The 17,421-nt window shown below is 31.8% G+C and overlaps 1 protein-coding gene across 21 annotated transcripts in view; it reads right to left on the bottom strand.

Moving 5' to 3' along the window:
• The window catches only part of gish (casein kinase I gish), a 48,438-nt gene that overhangs the window by 19,290 nt on the left and 11,727 nt on the right, over positions 1-17,421 (bottom strand). Inside the window, exon 1 of one of the 21 annotated variants that reach the window (XM_089177263.1) lies at positions 16,514-16,533. The exons of 19 other annotated variants lie outside the window; for them this stretch is intronic. The gene's annotated coding sequence lies outside the window, so the exon portion shown is untranslated. Of the gene's footprint in view, positions 1-16,513; positions 16,534-17,421 lie in introns of those variants that run through there. One more of the 21 variants, XM_089177261.1, reaches the window with a different exon arrangement.

Genomic DNA, 17,421 nt, shown 5'->3' with positions numbered 1-17,421 from the left:
TTACTCGTCGTCCCTTTTATTCCTAACATTCCCTTCTACCTTTCTCTTACTCTTTCTATCGCTCTCACATTCTCTCTATCTCTTTCTCTCTTTCTCTCATTTTCTTTCACTCTCTTACACTTTTCTCTTTATCTTTTCATATCTCTAAGTCTCTTTCCTTCTCGTTTTCGACACTCTGCCAAGTGGAGAGGCACGTGCCACGATTTCTCGTGAACGCATTCGAAGAAGGACCCCCCCTCTTTCTATGTGCAAATTTCTAAAGGAAGCAACGATCCAACGAATACGAAATCGATGTCGTTAGTCAAGGGCTTTGGGCTCTATTTCTCAGCAAAGAGATCTTCTCTCTCTCTCTTTTTCTCTTTCTATGCAGAATCGATAATAAAAGTTAGTCGTTAGGATAAACACGCTTAGAAGACTTTTTTTTTTAAGATACGATATTATAATCCATTCTCGTTTTAATGACGACAAATTATTTAAAAAATTTTTTTGAGGTCGAATCGAAAAGGACAAAAAAAAAGAAAGAAAGCGGAAGCGCATTATCTTGCGATTGGTGAAAGAACAGAGATTGAGGAGTAATAAGCTTAAAGAACTCGTCACGTTCTAATATAGAAAGAAAATAAATAATTGGATTGACGATAACCTCAAATCGATTACAGAAATATATCTACGCATTTTATATAGGTATATAAGAAATAATATTGTCCAAGGTAAAAATGTGAAATCGTTGAATCAGCTGTGTTCAAAATAAGTACATAAGTTCTATCACCAATATATATATATATATATATATGTATATATGAATATATGTATTACCAAATATTGAAATTTAATCATATTTCCTTGATTCTAATTCTTGCGTAGCCAGTACAATTAATCTTCTGTATTAAATTATATTTAAAAATGATCAAAACAAATATGAACGCGTACATAGTTATTGTTTTAACAAAACAGAAAAAAATAAAATTCTAAATGTAAATATATGTTAGGAAATATTGAAATTTAATAATTTCTTGACTCTTTTATCTGCATAATTCATACAATAAATCTTCCATAGGGTTTGATAAATATAAAACGAGCCCACGGTCATAAAAGAAAGAAAGAAAGAGTAAACTGGTGGTACGTACTGCATACATATATATCCTTGGTAAATCAATATCAGAAATTTCTTTAGCGCACGTGTTAATCGTGCAACAACAGCAGTAGCAGCAGCCGCCGTTGCCGATAGTTCATTCTCGCGCAAATTTAAAAATAAGCTTCACGACGTTAACATAGGCGCAAAATCTACGTTGTGAAACATCGACAATACAAAAAATACCACTTAGGGTAAAATTTATGAGAACGAAGAAGAAGAAGATTTAAAAATAATACTTTCTCTATTTCTTTCTATTTCTCTTCTTCTCTCTTATATTTTTTCTTTTTCTTTTTCTTTGACATGAGAAAGGCAAAGTGATGATTTAATAATATCTATATATCAAAAGTACATTGGAAAAATTCTTTGAGATGATATTTAAAATAATACGAATAAATATACATGTATGCGTAAGCAATTATTGTCTTTAGAAAAAAAAAATTATTCGATTAATAAACAATTGAAAGAACAATAGGATTTCTAATTCTTATCATTTCTATAGAATTTGAAGATAGTCGAAAATTTTTGACGATATAATAAATATTTTTTTATTTTTCATCTTCTCTCTCTCTTTTTTTCTTTCTTTCTATACTCTTCTCTCATTTTTCGCTAGGACAGATTCTTTTCTAGGTTCGTTAAAATGAAGCGCAATGTAACCAATTAAGAGAGTTAATTGAATCGCGCAAAGTTGTGAGTTGGGTATTTGTGCAATGAGCAAACGTTACGTCCAAGGGGTGTTCCTTTGAATGCTTCCGAGGTATCCCCTCTCCTAGACACACCGTGAAGAGATAGCAAGGTCACGTGGCAACACAAAGGGCGAATACGCTCATGCTTCTGAGAACCATTAAAACGAGATTATGTTGCCGAGTGAATTTTCGCTTGGCGATAACAAATAAGAAAGGAATATATATATATATATATATATATATATATATATATATATATATATATATATAAATTTTTTTGTATGAATTCCAATATTTCAAATAAAAGACAAAAAAAAAATGATTAAAGTAAACAATGATGAAAAAAAAATAGTAAAATGTTCTCAAGAATATCACAAAATTGTTATAATTGTAATGATATTCCTTTCTATGTATCTTAATTAAAAAAGAAAAAAAACATATTAAAATAGAAAGAAAAAAAGAAAATATTCTTCGGAGAATGTTGCAATAATAAAAAATATTTCGTATGAAATAAAAGGAAAGCCAGTAAGACGATAGATAATCAACGTATAGGGCCTTGAAGATCCCTCCTAACTTTTCCTTCGAACGTCCGTTAGTAAAGAAATATAGCACTGGTCTCCGATGATGGTAGCAACAACGCCCCGCAGCTGTCTTCCGTGCAATGTCTATGTAACCTGGCATAATGTAGCATGGCCGGCTTTCTTGTAGGACTGCCAGTCTCCAGGAAGAAAGGAAAAAAAAGGGCGAATGAACCAATCAGCGAGAGAAGGATGACGAGCAGGTGTTATGGCCGTGACAATCTTATGTGAGTGAGTAAGTAAATAAATAAATATATATTATAAGTTCATATAAGCATTTTTCATTTATTCGATCTCAGTAATACGTAGTATAAGTTTCGTCCAAACTTTTTTGGACACCCTCTATATGTATATGTATATGTATGTGTATATGTATATGTATCTATGCTTGTATGTATACTTTATGTACTCTACGTTCCTTCTTCTTTCTCTTTCTCTTCTCTTTCACTCGTTTTCACGTATCCGTAGAGGATACGAAGGGTCCTCGACGGGTTCATTCCAGCAGACTCATTTTCCTCGATTCTTCCCATTTACGGTCTTAATCTTTTTTCAAGTATCCCTCATTATATATCATAGAGTGAATACGAAATGAGACAAGGATAGAAAGAAACGAAGAATAGAAGAAATACTAGATAAGAGAATGAGAAAGATAGAAAGAGTTCTACGCGTGATGTACATAACGTTTAAAAGATATGTCAAAATTAGTATATTGTTAACCGAAATAACATTTTATTACTATTTTACGAACGTCATTCGGTAAGAAAATCATAAAAATATTAGAGCCCCTATATATGTAATTGTCATATAAATAGGAAAAAGAAAAATATTTAGCTTTGGAACCCGACAAGAGAAGAAATGTGATTATCTTACACGAGTTGAAAATATTTCGCTTGAAATATGCTCGAAGAAACAACTCGATAAAACTTTCTGCGAGTCTTTTTATTTTCCTCCTCCCTCTTTTCCTCCTTCTTCTCTTCTTCCTATATACCAGGAAAATACTATCAAACGCAATAAGACGAATAAAATTTTTTTTGGTTTTCTGGTCGGTTGGTCGTACTATTTTTTACCAATGTTCTTCTACGTATCAAATGACTAATGTAAGATACGAGTCTCGCCACATATTCGTAGGACATTGAACGGAGACGTTCCGAAAAAGATGCCAGAACACGTGTTGGCAAAGCCCCAGAACAACATAGACCTGAATCCTTAGGATCTTTATACCCATGAGCCGAACAAAACAATCCATAAGAAGGAATTTTAACAACGTGCCTTATTAATGATATCAACAAATTAATTTTACTTTTTTTCCGTTTTATAATTATTTATATATACAGGGTGTCCCATGTAAAATTTTTCACGATTTTTCAAGTACTTGCGATAACGTAACAAAAAAGTATTTTAAACAAACATTGATCAGTTTTCGATTGGCTATACATTGCAATAAAAAAAAGTTCATATTGTAATAGTAAGAATAATAATAATAAAAAAAAATCGGAAGGTTAATTCGGATTGAAGGTCATCCGAAGGTCATAGTATAACAGGTCGTTAAATTCGTCTTGATACGGGCTATAATCATATATGTAATACTCCTATATGGACAGTTGATACGGGAAAGAATGTCTCAACATTACGGTACCGACAATATTTATTTTCTCTTTCTTCCGAAACACTTTGTCCAATCTGCGCATGCTTGAAATTTCTCTAAAATATCAGTAGTGGGAACATAAACTGGAGAATAATTTTGTGGTTAAAATTGTTTACATTATTATTCATTATTATAATACAGAAAAATAATCCTATATTTTTAAAAATTTGTGATTTTAATTTATCAATATTTTATTTTCAACAACTAATTATTAAAAAATGGTGAACTCGTATTATTTATGAAAAAAGAAAAACATCTAGAGCTGACAATATTTCATTGCATAGGTAAGTGCAAATTATTTCCAATTTTTTAAATTAAAAAGTTTTTTATGTTCAGAATAATATTTAAATTTTAACGAATTTAGATTTCCACAAAATTTGGACATACGTACAAAGTGACTAAATTGAAATGAAACTTCCAGAATTCAATAAAAATGAATTATTTTTTTATATTGTTCTAAGCAATAAAAATAAAATTATTCATTATCATTTTATATTTTAACAAAAATTTTATTTTCCTCATAAATAAAATAAAAAGTTATTATAAAAATATATTTTATTTGAATTACTCGACGTTTTCCCGTATGCGCACAAAAGATGCGCTTAACTGAGCTGGAAGCTCGGAGGATAGAGAAGGTGACATTATCTGTCTCACTTTGTCAGAATAGCTTCCACTTATGGAAACTGTTCATATAGGAGTATTACATATATGGCTATAATACTGTTAAGTCAAAAATACAAAGTGTAATTTAAAAAAATGAAGAGGTAGTCTTGACAATAATTAAAAAAACAAAAATGAACAAATGAAGTTCTATGAAAAGAGAAAATTATGATAGAAATAATGTTAATTCTAAACCTATCAAGTTAGAATCATCTATAATAATTTGTAAAAATCCTGTAATTTGAAAATAAAAACGCATAAATTGTACATTATTAATTTCTAAATAACATAAAACATTTTATTCGCTATCCAATTAAATAAAATCTCATTCTATATTAGCATATATGGGTTTCTTTTCTTTTTTAACCAATCATTTGATCACTCACGATAGGAATAAGTATACATGAAGTGTCGATAGGTTTAGTATTTATCAAGAAACGTCCTTTGTAAGCTGTTTCTCCCAATATCATGATAGTACGAGCGCCGACGCGGGAGTCTGCGCAAGAAAAAGAAGGAAAAGAAAAAAATAGAGGTAGAAATAGAGATACCTAAATGAAAAAGATCCCAAGATCTTTAGTAGAATATTACTTCGTAAAAAAAGAAAAGGGAAGGAAATAAAAACAAGAGAAAAAAAAAAAAAATATACATTAAAAAGTAAAACTATAGAGATACTACACATAGAGCAAACAAGCCAGCATAAAATCTGTCGGCGAAATAAAAAGAGATAGAACATGGGAGGTTGATATTGTCTCTCTCTAACTTGCGAGTCTTTTGTTCTTTCTTGCGTTTTATTATATATATATATATATATGTGTGTGTGTGTGTGTGTGTACCACATGAGTAGAGAAAGAACATCAACCTTTCGTTTTTTACTGCTATATTCATGCAGAGACATTTCCACTTACACAACCGCCTATGGTTGGTTTCCTGTATTTGTAATATCTCTATGGGTAAAACATGGAGACTACACAAGGAGCACAAACTCAACATATTAATTGCCAAAATCTGTCCACGCAAATCGTATATTTAAGTTTTCTTGTTTCACCACAAGTGTCGCTAATGTTCCTTTTATACTGTTTTGAATACAGTAACGTACCGATGCGTGAAGTGAGCAAATAGTTCTTAACCTTAATACTTGTATGTAAAAAAAAATAATAACAAAAATAAAATATTAAAAATAAGATTAATAAAAAATTATAAATTTAAAAATGGGCAGGGTGTGCGCAGTTAAAAATTGTAATAATGGGAGTGCAACTGATTTCATACGAAGACAGGAATTGAATTTAAAAAAACCTATGTTTTTTTAAATAGTACCAAAGGTAATAAGTACCAAAGGTATTAGTTCGTGCTCCTTATGTGGTCTCCATGACTATTAGTATTAGTATTTTACTTATATTTTTAACTTTGTATTGTAAATAATTATTTAAAAAATACAGTAACCATTACTTTTATCTGACTGAATTTTATTATTAATAAAATTTACATTTAATAATATTTTTTTCTAAATGATTAGAATTTAATCTAAATTTATTATTATTATTATTATTATTATTATTATTATTATTATTATTATTATTACTATTATTATTATTACTATTTACTCATTTTTTTACGATTATTAAATAATTATTTATTTAATTTCAATTATTTATACTTGAACAACCTAAATGATTACCCTTAGTTTCGTATTATAATTTTTTTTAAACTGCCGCCTTATTCCCTTTCCATTTTGGTACAAATTAGGGATCCTGTAGGAGGGATGCGCCATGTACATTGTTGGGGGACCGGAACTCGATTTTGCGCGCGAATGATTCAAACATTGAAATAATTATGAAATAATGAATTGCATCAAATACAGAAAAAAATTAACTATATTTAATGATAATTAAAAATTTATATTAAAATAGAATAGGTTACACGAAAAAATTATTATAAATTCAAGCGGTCCCCCAAAATTTTCAGCCAATGGCATATGAGCTGAATATGAATGGCGCATCCCTCCTACAGGATCCCTAGTACAAATAGAACACGGGCGCCCTCTTATTTTTATATCCCATTTGTATACATGGAGTTCGTGCTCCTTGGAGGTAAAAGATCAGAGTTCATAATTTTCGTACATAAAAGAAGAACGTTTTATCGATCCAACTCTCCATGGGGAAGATTAAAATCACAGACAAATCATGATAAATGATAGAAAACAAGAAAACGAACCCTGTCATGTCCTTGCATTTTACTAACGTCTAATATTATTAATCTATATTTTACAACTGTGGATCCTTATCACAAACATTACCGATATTATGTAAATACAAACTATACATGCATATAGAATAAATGATTTTAACTTTGGACAGGTACTTTAGAAATTCTTTAACAAGAATCCTCCTCCTCCTTCTCCTTCTCTTCCTTACGATTTTATTTTCTTTTTCGCCAGACTGCACGCGTCTGTTGAAAAGTGGAACATCGATCCGAACGTCTTTCAAACAGACTCGACCTAAACAGATCGTATTGATGAAGAAGGACAGATGAACGATTAGACTTCTATTACTATCTTCGATATTTCTTTAAACACACACACACACACACACACACATATATATATATATATATAAATACAATACTAGTGATAAGAACCTTAACTGGCTAGGTGCTTCTTTAATTATTCTTTCTGATCTTACGCTTGCTTGAACTTACAGCAGCAACCTGGTATACGTCACACCTCTTAAAGTTCGATTTATCGATTCTCACCGACCTCTATCTCTCTTTTTCTCTCTCACTCCATCCATCTATCCCCCTTTCTCTATCTCTCTCTCTCTCTCTTTTTCTCTCTCTCTCTTTTTCTCTCTCACTCCATCCATCTATTCCCCTTCTCTCTCTCTCTCTCTCTCTCTCTCTCTCTCTCTCTCTCTCTTGCTCATCAAGTTTTCCGAAAGTTAATCTCGATGTAACGCCTCGTGAGACACGCCTCTGATAAAGAACATCGCTTTAATAATTATTGAGAAGCAAACAACAATATTTATAGTAACAAATTATAATACTGCATGTAAAGTGTCTGTTAATTACAATTATTGTTTAATTATAGATTAATTTTAGTGCAATTTTAGAAATGACAATTTTCTAATCTGTGTAATAGATACAGAGAATTTGTAAGTATTCGTGAACAATCGTGATCTTTCTTTTCAAAACGAAATGTATCATTGGCAATTAATTGTATGAACAGGTTACGTATCACAATTTAATTAATAAAAATTCATGTTTAACGATTATGGTTAAATGTTTTAAGAAGGCTAAGACGATGACCTAGTTACTTTTACGTAGTAAAATCGATTATTAGGCCGATCGAACTTCTTAATATTTTCACGAAAGAAATAAATAGAAAGGTAAGAATAATAAAAACGAAAAACATGACTTACAAAAGATTATTTGCACACTATCTCGTGAAAAATATTCTTAAAATATATTACGATATTTTCGAATTTGCCGAGTACGGATAAATAACAATGTTATCAACGACGTTATCTTAAGATATACGAAGAATATTCGAAGCACTTTTAATGCGAATTAAAATTATACGTAGGTTGGAACTTAAATAGTGGCAACTATTTATTCACAACCGATACAAAAGAGTTACATGTTTGCACCTGTTACTGTCCTTCAAAGTAGTCACCAGTGTTGTGTAGAACCCGTTGCCAGCGATGTGGAAGGCGTAGTATACCGTTAGCAGAGCCTGTTCTATTGATGGTGCGAATGGAGCGGTCTACTGCCATGTCTCATCCAGTGTTAAGATACGGCGTAAGAAAGCCTCTCCTTCGCGCTCATAGCGCTTTAAGTGCGTCTGAGCAGCGTCGTAACGCATCCATTTCTGCATTTCCGTCAATCCATGCGGAACCCATAGTGGCATTCGCTTCAGAACTGTTCCAGAGATTCGACAGGCAGTAGACCGCTCCATTCGCACCATCAACAGAACAGGCTCTGCTAATGGCATACTACGCCTTCCAAATCGCTGGCAATGGGTTCTACACAACACTGGTGACTACTTTGAAGGACAGTAACAGGTGCAAACATGTAACTCTTTTGTATCGGTTGTGAATAAATAGTTGCTTTTATTTAAGTTCCAACCTACGTATATAGTTCGTGTCGTATTCTAACTGACGAGAACCATACGAGAAAACTTTTCGATACGCTTCAGAATGTTTAGAACGTTTTTATTTATTCGCGAATATGTAATCTAGTCAGTAAAAATAAATGCCGGTAAGCCAATGAATAAAAAAGTGAGCGACCGACCTAGATATATTCTCGAGTGTGAAAAGTGCCCGTTCTATAATTGGATAATGAATCTGTTAATTAGAAGAAAGGAGAGAAGAGAAGAAAATCGTATTTAAAAAAAAGAAAAAAAATATTTGTAACATACAAATTAATAGACCATTTTTCAACACGGACGTGTGTCTTCGTCTTTATTACCCTATTACACTGTTGAAAGTCAAGATATGAAAAAATAAAATGTAAAAGATAGATAAGAAGAGGAGCGATAGAACGACAACAAAAATAGGAGAAAACTCTCTCGTTGTTAAAGGTACTTTAAATACGTTCAACATCATCTGTAAAGCGCTTGCGCTTTTCATTTTATGCGTTGCACACTTTTCTCTCTTTCTTTCATCATGTCAGTGCATCGCGGATATAAAAGCTCGATAAAAAGTGAGAAACGAGGAAATCGTACAAACATACATATTTTCGGAAAGTGTATAAAACCTTTGAAAAGTTCTATAAATACGCTTTAATCTAGAAAACTATGTTTTCGAAAAAAAATATTTTGTTTTATTTACATATATAATTATAATTTCATAATATTTTCTTAAATACTATTTTCAAAAAAGAACAATACAAAATATGAAATTCCATCTAGAGAAAGAAGACGATAGAAAGATTTTAACAAGTGATGCAGTTCGACAATACGAAAAGAAGATGCAACAGGTATACGAACGTATCACGAAGAAGGATTCCGTTCCAATGACGAGAATTTTTTTTTTTTCACTTTTTTTGTGAATAAAGGTACTAGAGAAAAGTAACAAAATTTCTATGAAAATAAATATTTTAAAATCATATTATTAACGGTATAAAAGCAAAAATGATCGAATAAAAGTAACGAAGAAAAACGTGTTTGACAGAGAAAAAGGGAGAAACAACAATCGATCAGAATCGTAGACATAGAAAAATTAAATAAAACGAAGAAAGGGAGAAAAGATATTGGAGGAGTGAAAACAAATAGCGTTATATCGAAGATAGAAACATGTAGAGAAAGAGAAAGAGAAAGAGAGAGAGAGAAGCTTAGACGTATGTAAGTAAATGTAAATGTAGGTCAGGGTACCAGTATATGTATTGCTAGCTAGCTTCTGCTTTTCTTCTTTGTATTCGAAACTGCTTGTGAGAATAGAAAAAAAAATCTAACATATGAAAAAATGAAGAAAAAAGAAAGGGTAAGAAGTCACAAGGGTTTGAAGTCACGAGAGGTACTTTTGGAGGCGGTCACTACACTGTTTTAACATAAGCCGAGAAGTATGTATGTATACCGAGGAGGACTCGAGTGTTTTTCCTTTCTCCTTGAATTTTTCCTTCGACCCTTTTGTTGGAATCCAACACCTCACCTCTCTCTCTCTCTCTCTCTCTCTCTCTCTCTCTCTCTCTCTCTTTCTTTCTTTCTTTTTATTCTACAAAATCCGCAGTGGACCGCGACTCTTTCGCATCTCGTATTACGAACTTAATCCCACTTCTTCTGTCCCTTTTTCTCTTATTCTGCGTGCCTGTCTCTTTTCATTTCTCTTTCTCTACTCTCTCTCACTTACTGTAAGTTTTGCCCTCGTACACGACACTCCTGTTGACGGATCAATATACGAATCGAGGAGAAAGCCTTACGATATATTTCTCTCGTTTTCCTCCCACATTTCAGAATTCTTTGTCAACCAAACACTTTTTCCTCTAATTCTCCTTTTTATTATTTATTATTATTATTATACTTATTATCCACATTTTGTTGTCTATTAAAATGATTCCCAAGTTATCATCGTTTAACCTTCAAGTTTTTTTTTTAATATCCGGGATAATGGATAGAAGAAGGAAAAGATTGTTTGAGTTTATATATATATATATATATATATATATATATATATTTCATTCAGTAAACATAAATTATTTATAGTTTCTTTAAATAATAATTGGAAGAAGGATTGAATGATGTATAAAAAGAATTTTTTTAATATATCTTACAATTAGCTTATCAGAATAAATCATTCAAGAAATTTCGTTCAAAAAGGATATAACGAACACACAACACAGCCATCAAGTTTCGGTTACGGCTTTTTCTTCGATTCGATTCGATTCGATTCGATTCGATTCGATTCGATTCGGTAAATCCTAAAATTATATTTCGAGGTGAGAAGAAAATGGTTTCTCGATAATCGGTCGCTAACCTCGATTTATATTTATACGTTCTAGGTAATCGCGAAAATATCGTAACTTTGGCGTAATCTCATCGTGAATAATCGAAATCGTTGTAATTTAAAACAATATTTATGAGCATACTATTTGATATCGTATTTTATAATATTATTATATTATCGTACAATCGTAATATTTGTCGTGCCAAATTTCAAGCTTATATAAAAAGTTTAAATAAAATAAACAACTAATTTAATTAAAACAATAGTTTAATCGAGAGAACGTATTTCGCGTATTTAACTCTTTTCTATGTATGTTTATAAATGAAAAGACAAATTTATATGTTTTTATATATACATAAGTGCATTGTAAGAACTATGGCTACATGTATTCCATCAAATAATTTTGTACAATTCCATCACGAAAGTGGGTCACTGAAGAGCCGAGTAAAACTTCAGCATATCGTGATCCAGAACTCATAAACGTGCTTTACTCTGCCTCTGCTTTGCGCTATGCTGTGCTCTACATTCCGCCCTTTTTCAGGAATAAGGAAAAGAGAAGAAAATAAACTTTACTTTTTCGCTCGCAATCAGTTGAATATCATTCAATCGAGATTTTTTTCCTTGTTAAATCGGACAAATTTTCAAAAAAAAGTCGATTCTATACTTGTTTCTTCGCGTTCCTGATCTATATTAGAAACAAAAAATTATAGGATTAATAAAAAAAAAAATAAAAAAAAAGTACGATAATTAAAATAAGTTAAAATATAGTTGACATTCTTGAAAATACAGTATTACCACAAATTAGTGATAAACAAAATTATAGTAAAACTATGATAAAGTTCTGCAACAAATATCACTCGAATGAATATCTGTCATAAACTTGGCCCAAATCATGAAAGGCAATGACATCATGTGAATCGTATCATTGACACGTAATAAGAGGGAGAGAGTTCAATGAACATAGAATAGAAAGGGAAAGTACTTCGTTGGCTTTCAATGGAATTAAATTTCCGTGTAATTTCATAAAAGCTAACTTTGATAAATCCTATACAGATTTTGTTCCTCATTAAACAAAATTGAAATTTTAATTTAAACAAACAATAATGATTTTAACAAAGAAAGCATTGGATACATTATTTACGAGACACCCTTTAATAAACATCTATTAAGATATAAATTAATAAATATCGACTTATCTTTTAGCTAAAAAAAATTATTAAAAATATATAATAATTTAATGAAAAAGTTTGTAGTTTTGCGTTAAAATAATTACTTTCACGTAAATGACTGAAATGATATATATATTTCATTTCTGTCGCTTCATAAAGAGAACATCCTGTTGAGAATTTCTATGTACTAATAGAAAAGAGAGAAAGAGAGAAATAAAGAGGAAGAGAACAAACAAGGAGGAAGTGCTACACAGTGACAATATAAAAAGTTCCAAAAAGATTGACAATAGATAATGGATGATAAAGTAACTAATCACAGTTCTCTAACGAGAGTATGAATAATACGTTAATGTTTTTCCAACAAAACAGGTTCGTTGTAACAATTAAAGTTCAATTTTTTTTCTCTGGCATTAACATTTCTTATAAGTCTCGTAAGAAAAAATGAGCGCTTTATAATGAAACTAATTGAAAATTATCGAATAATTTGTACGAAATGAAATTGTCAAGTTATAAATTTTTATATATTAGAATAGATTTCAGTTTTTTTTACCTTTCTTTTAAAAGAAAAATCCATATAGCTATAAAAATATATATTATTAATCCTCGTGTTGGTAGACGTCTAAAAATTCATTTTGTCTCGTAATATTAAGTTTGTTAGAATTATGTGTAGATATGTGCAGATACCTCTCAATATATATAGATACCAATTACTTGAAAATCCGGTTTATCTTGAAAAGAAAGCTTTCGTTTCTAAGTAAAACCTTCAAGTTTTTAACCTGGTTTATAATACAACAAGTATAAGTAATATCTTTTTTCAGATTATCTAACTACGTCCACAACATAATTGTTCTTACGTTGTAACCTTATCCGTAAATGATTGTATGCAAATGATTATATTCACCTACAACGATGTCTCATTCCCCCTCAATTATATCATGAGGCTAGCTGCAAATTCATGCCAAGTAGTTCGTGGAAAATGGGGAGGGGCGTTTGAAACGAAACATTTTCAAGAGCAGAAGGAGGACGGACACATACAAACATTTCGTATATTTCCAGAAATTAAAAATCTTAGAATTTCATTTGATCTGAAAAATGAAAGGATTCTTTTTCTCAAATAAGACAATTTCAATCTATCTTTTTTTCGTTTCAAGATTCGTCGAATTAACAAACGAAAAAGTTAACTTTCAACCCAGAGGAAAAAAGTGGTCTTATTAAAATTCAACGTGACTCGCTTGCTTTGGCTTAGAATGCAATTAACGAAACATTGTTGAATTAAAATTCTTATAACGTATCTTGAAAGAGGGAGAGGACAAAGATTCCTCTATAGACTTTGACCAAAGGACTCGTGCTAAAATTTCAAGGACAACTTCTCTTTCTCTCCTCTCAAGGATCTATGTTTCGTAACTGAACGATTCTTTGTAAATTTCTACTCTATTATTGTTTTTTTTTCCAAATAAATATCTAAATCAATTATCGCCGAGTGATATGAAGTATCGTGGATACTGCACTATGATTTTATTAAATGCGATACGAACCAAATTATATATATAAGCGTCAGAATATCGATTCAACTCAATGAACGAGAAACGTCAATGATCGCTAATATTAGGACCTTGAATAAGTTCTCGCTGTTTCATCAAAGATGGCAATAGCAGTACTCCGTGCTTGAAATTTCAAATGGTAACGCACTTGCAAGGAAGTATTGTATCTAACCTGAAATTTCAGTGTATGATAGTTCACTTTAGTGTAAACAAAGTAATTTTTTATTAGTTTTGAAAATGTCTACTTTTGTGCCAACTAAAGTGTATTCGCGGGGAATTTTATTGCACTACTTTATTCAAAAGAAATCGGCAGCTGAAGCACATAGAATTCTTGTTAAGACTTATGGTGACAATGCTCTGTCGGATACGACATGCAGAGACTGGTTTCGACGTTTTAAAAATATTGATTTTAAACTTGAGGATAAAGAACGTTCTGGCGCACCAAAAAAATTTCAAGACAGAGAATTGGAGGAATTACTCGATGAAGACCGATCTCAGACACTAGCAGAACTTGGAAAAACATTACAAGTTGATGAGTCAACTGTTTCAAAACGTTTAAAAATGTTAGAAATGATCCAGAAGGAAGGACATTGGGTGCCATATGAATCGAAGCTAAGAGACATCGTACGGCGTTTTGTCACGTGTGAACTACTGCTTCAATAGCAGAAAAGAAAAGGTTTTTTGCGCCGTATCGTGACTGGCGATGAAAAATGGATACACTATGATAATCCAAAGCGTAGAAAATCATGGGGTAAGCCTGGCCATGCATCAACATCGTCCGCAAAACCAACTATCCATGGTTCGATGCTTCTTCTCTGTATTTGGTGGGATGAGAAGGGTGTAATTTATTATGAGCTGCTCAAACCGAATGAGACTATCACGGGGGATCGCTATCGACTTCAATTGATGCGTTTGAGTCGAGCCCTAAAAGAAAAACGGCCACTATACGAGAAGAGACACGACAAAGTGATTTTGTTACATGACAACGCCCGACCTCATATTGCAAAACCAGTGAAAACCTACCTGGAAACGCTTCGATGGGAAGTTCTACCCCACCCGCCGTATTCACCTGACATAGCCCCTTCCGATTTTCACCTATTCCGTTCGATGGCACATGGCTTAGCTGACCAGCGTTTTCATTCTTACAAAGAAGATAAAAAATGGGTCGATTCTTGGATAGCCTCAAAAGACATATCGTTTCTCCAACGCGGAATTCATATAGTGCCAGAAAGATGGGAGAAAGTGGTCTCTAGTGATGGACAATACTTTCAATAAAAAGTTTTTGTTCCTTATATTTTAAATAAAGTTTTTATTTTGTAAAAACCAGCGAGAACTTATTCTAGGTCCTAATACAATACGTTCGTCACGCGCACGTTTACTCTAAACGCAAAACTCTCATAGAGGAGGAGACAGAGATAATATAAATATGCATGCATATATATATATATATATATATATATATATATACGTGTTATACATCTTCCTTCGAGTATTTTTTTTCTTTTTTTTTTTATACTATAAATGAATGAACGTGAATGTAAACCAAGATTCCGTTATGTTTTTCCAACTACGTATAGAAATGCATATAAAATATTTCGCGTGGAGGAAAATAATGAGCAATGTAAGAAAAACAATATACCGTGCCCAAGAAACTTCTTCCCATTCACGATCTAATTCTATTTACTCGGCTTACGAATTAATGAATAATATATATAAACTTAATGTAACTGTGGCAGTAGTCTTTCAACAAACAACACATAAACAAGAAGCATCTGTAATTAAGACACGTTTCTCGTGATTACAAGCCAATGACGAATTCTCGAATCGACTCGACAAAAAACCGATAATCGTTTTTAGTAGACATCATCGAACTTGAAAAAAAAAAGAAGAAAAGAGAAGGAATAGGTACGAGATAGCAGCAGCAGCATGTTCTTATCGAACTAGCTCTCTCTTTTTTTCGGTGGGACGGCTCTACACAAAATCGATATTCCTTCTGCCATGGAATCACGCGAGATTACTATCCTATCCCGAATTGCCGTTGAAAAGAAAAAAGAAAGAAATAAAACGAAGAAAGGTAAAAGAAAGAAAAAAGAAAAAGAAAAAAGAGAAAGAAAGAAAAAGTACTACGAATATTGATAATATGTTTGTAATAAAAACATAATTGTTTTTATTATATTCAAATTCGAAATAAACATTTCTTACACACACACGCACACGCACGCACGCACGCACACACACGTGCGTGCGCGCGCGGCCGCAATAAATAAGCCAAATATATATATACATGCGTGTAAAAGTAGCACGCATAAATGTTAGTATCCACAAATGCATAGATTAAATAGAAAAGAAAAAAAAATAGAGAATGAGCAATAGATAGGAGGAGTAGCAACAACGGTTATTGTCTCGTCGAAAGTATATCGCGTTTTCATTGATGTGTTCCGTTGCATGCTACGACTTGTCTCTAATAGTCCGAGATCTGGCCGCAAGTTTAGTGTACCTATCGAATTTTTGCTAAAAACCTAATTTTTACGTATATTTATGATTAGGAGAATATATATCTACCAGATTTTCTATCAAAATGTATTTTTAATTAAATTATTGTTAATTAATTTTAAGAAAAAAGTATTTTTAATTAAATTATTAATTAATTTTTGAGAAAAAATTCACTCACTTGGTTTTTAAATAAAATATCATCCACTTCACGGCAATATATGTAAAGACTTTGAAAAATAACGATTGCCATTGCGCACTTGACCGCACCTCTTCGCAGTCAGGTGTAAACAGGTATAATTTTGATATATTTATATATTCATAATGAACATTTATTATTTATATATCAAATTAAAGCTAATTTTTTCTGTTTATTATGATATACGATTGCCTAATTAAATCTGGCCGCAAATAAGGTTTGCCGGCTGTTAAAGATGGTAAAAATTAAAGGTAGAGTGAGAGAGAGAGTTATCGCGCAGCATCACTTGTCAGACAAGGATAGCGATTGCCAGCCGCACGACACTTTAAAGCCACTGCGCATGCGTCGATTTCTAATGTTCTCAACTGAATAGCTGCGACATTACTATTCTAACCACGCTGTCTTGAAGCTACTGTTTGCACCGGTGATTGAGAACACTAGTGTTCGACGCATGCGCAGTGGCTTTAATGTGTCGTGCGGCTGGCAATCGCTATCCTTGTCTGACAAGTGATGCTGCGCGATAACTCTCTCTCTCACTCTACCTTTAATTTTTACCATCTTTAACAGCCGGCAAACCTTATTTGCGGCCAGATTTAATTAGGCAATCGTATATCATAATAAACAGAAAAAAATTAGCTTTAATTTGATATATAAATAATAAATGTTCATTATGAATATATAAATATATCAAAATTATACCTGTTTACACCTGACTGCGAAGAGGTGCGGTCAAGTGCGCAATGGCAATCGTTATTTTTCAAAGTCTTTACATATATTGCCGTGAAGTGGATGATATTTTATTTAAAAACCAAGTGAGTGAATTTTTTCTCAAAAAATTAATTAATAATTTAATTAAAAATACTTTTTTCTAAAAATTAATTAACAATAAT

The sequence above is a fragment of the Polistes dominula genome, unplaced genomic scaffold, assembly GCF_049000335.1.
Source record: "Polistes dominula isolate Pdom_NZ unplaced genomic scaffold, Pdom_raw_medaka contig_20, whole genome shotgun sequence".
NCBI classification, from domain to species: domain Eukaryota; kingdom Metazoa; phylum Arthropoda; class Insecta; order Hymenoptera; family Vespidae; genus Polistes; species Polistes dominula.
The sequence above is the reverse complement of the archived record's forward strand: the minus strand, read 5'-3'. Positions and strand labels throughout refer to the sequence as shown.